Here is a 3,088-nt window from a genome sequence, read left to right as displayed (position 1 = left end):
GTTTTGTTTTTTCCTGTTATTCCAGGGTACATTGCCAATATTGGCAACCTGTCATTTGCCTGTTTGCTATCTGGGAAGAGAACCAATGTCTATATTTGAGCAAACTATTTATTGGATTATTTGGGCAAAATTTTATTTAGGTCACTCAGAATAATTATTCTTAGTGGTTTGGAAAACCCCCTGCTCTGATTCGAAAAAATGTTTGCATGCTTTTGACATTTATTCAATCACAACTGCTGATGGTTTACTGTCTCTAGGTAGTTAGGTAATGGGTCTGACTGCCCAACAGCTTCTGCCTCAATCACATGAGGAAACGGTTTTGACAATTCGACAGCCTCTGCCTCAATCGCATCTCCACAATCGAAAGCCATCTTTCTGGCCCTGGTTTTTAGAATCACTCCTGTTCACCTGATAGTCAAATGTCGAGGAGAATTGAGAAAATTCGGGAAGCAGAACTTGTGTCGAGTTGCAACTAGCCAGCCAAAAAAAAAAATTTTTTTTACCGTTTCTTTTTTTTACATATGTAACAGCTGATAGTAATGTAAGATAATTAGTGCCTAGATATTTAGTTAGCCAATTGTTTCCTATATGGGGCGTGTGGAATGCGCCTATGTGCGTGTAATTTATTCATAATGCTCTTAACTTCGCAGCCGAGGTGCAATGTGCAGAAGATAAGGTGAATTGTAACAAGTATTTCGCCCATGAAGAGGAAAAGTTCAATGCCTTTCATCAGCAGACACATGAGTGGATTGCAAGGGATTCCGGTCGTTTCGATACAAGTCAAGTCGATTCGTTACACATGTAAAGTTGATTCGATACAAACTCACGTTACTTCAAGTCGTTTCGATACAGAATACTATACTATATCTAAATGACCAAACGAATCTTCAAAGAAATACTCACTAGAGCGAACACAAACCTCTGTTGTAAATAAAACAAACCCATACCTCCACGAACCCACGCGAACCTCCTCATGTACCCAAGCCTCCTACGCAATAAGAACACGCAAACGAGACCAAGTTTTAGTTAATTTTATTAATTTATCGAGAACAGAGATTTATATAAATACATTTTAGACTTCTTCTATAACTCCAGCGCATATTATACCTACGATCAAGAAACACAGACTATCAATAATGTCGTGTAATTCGGTGATGTAACGGACCTGTGAGGAAACAGTAGTTATTCTGACCCGGGGGTAGGCGGGTTTGTAAATTATCATATTATAGACGCGTAAACTAGTTGTTTTGAAAAAAAAATTGCTAATTTTACTCTATTGTTCTAATGATAGCGAATAAACCAATCCAAACGTTTTAAACTAACTGATATCAGTGTATGAAACACACTCGGACCTGAAGAATGATCATTCGATCATACGATCACGACTGTTAACATGAGTCGTCGAATCTTTCCGAGTTATCACGACTTATCACGATGGCGTCTGCGCAGATTTTGAGAGAACAATGCCAGAAAAACCCCAAGCTTTGGAAGAGCAGAAATTCCGCCAAAAGATGGAGGAATCGTGTTTAAATTTGGAGGCCGAAACCGCGAAACGGCGGCAAAGTAACAAGTGTTGGCAGCAATGGCGGACTCGCCGTCACCTTCTTTAAGTGTGAAGCCTATTTAACTGGAGCACGAGTTAAGCAAGAAAGAAGAATTTAAACTACTGCCCACCGTGAAGCGCGCAATATTAAATCGGAGAGCGCCCGAATGGCCTCAACCCCAGCTACTAGCTCTGTTTGTGGGTGCAGCCAATTATTTCTGAGGTAATTCCCAACGCGAGTGGTAGTAAATTCACCGACAAGGTTAAATTGCAAGAACAGCAGAGCGCCCTGCAGCTGCAACAGAACAGGATTATCGAAATGCTATCTTCTAACCAAAGCAAGAACAGACTTCCTCAGCCTCGTGTTTCCACGTTCGACGGGGATGCTGCGGAGTATCGCACATTTATCCGAGCCTTTGAGTCTTTGATTGAGTCTAAGACATCGAGCAGTACCGAGAGGCTCAGGGTATTATTGAGAACAATATACTTGTGGGGACGTCAAGGGATTTGTGCGTTCATGTCACCATTTGCCACCCGATCTAGGGTACCTGGAGGCTCGTCGATTGTTGAAAAAGAAGTTCGGAGATGAGTATCAATTCGCGTCCACGTACAAGTCGAAAGCCTTAAATTGGCCGGCCATAGAGTAAGAGTAAAGTAGAGGATGGTGCAGCCATCTTCCTCGTGAGCGGTAAGAATACAATGGAGGGCAGTCAATACTCGTCCAAGTTTGATCAACCAGACAATATTCAGAAGCTGATATTCAAGCTACCGTACAACATGAGGGAAAGATGGTGTCGTGTGCTCGACGATATTATGGAGCTTCAAAGGAGGTAAAGTTTGACGACGTCGTCGCGTTTACTGACTGAGAAACCAGGATAGCTATTCTTCGGAAAGATCTCGGAGAGCTCGAAAATGGCTACGGACACCCGGTCTGGCAAGGGAACACAGTCAACCGCGCTCAAAAGTTTCGCCGCTAATTTGGATGATGACCCTGGTACCGACCAGAACCGAACATGTACATTAATGTCAACACCTCCCACGAAGGGCCTGCCGTCGCATCGATCAGCGGCTCGTGCCCCCTCTGTAACTTAAAGCATGCACTCGAGGATTGTAAATCACGAAGGAGCCGCCCTTATCAGGAGCGTATTCAGTTTCTAGCGTCAAGAGGATCCTGTTTTTGATGTTTGTCCCATAAACATGTTGCAAAGGACTGCCCCGAAAGTAAATCGAGCTAGATATACAGGAATTCTCAAAAGTGAGATCTAGCGACATACCTCCCCATTTTCTTTCCGTAAACGATCATTTATATCCTGCGAAGAACATTGCTGTCCTGATTTCTGAACAGAAAACAATCATAATTGAATTAGCAAACATAGAATCATCACAGATAACAATTTTACATACAAATCTAAAGGGTCGGATGTTCTTTCGTACACCAGTAAAACAATTCAACAGTACCAGCTGCTAAAACCACTTAAGATAAGAGAAATTTCAAACCATTAAGAGTTGTCACCACTCTAAAATTACTTTAAATAACATGGCCAC

This window comes from Pocillopora damicornis, chromosome 8 (genome assembly GCF_964200805.1).
Source record: "Pocillopora damicornis chromosome 8, jaPocDami1.2, whole genome shotgun sequence".
In the NCBI taxonomy this organism is placed as follows: domain Eukaryota; kingdom Metazoa; phylum Cnidaria; class Anthozoa; order Scleractinia; family Pocilloporidae; genus Pocillopora; species Pocillopora damicornis.
Note: the sequence above shows the minus strand (reverse complement) of the source record.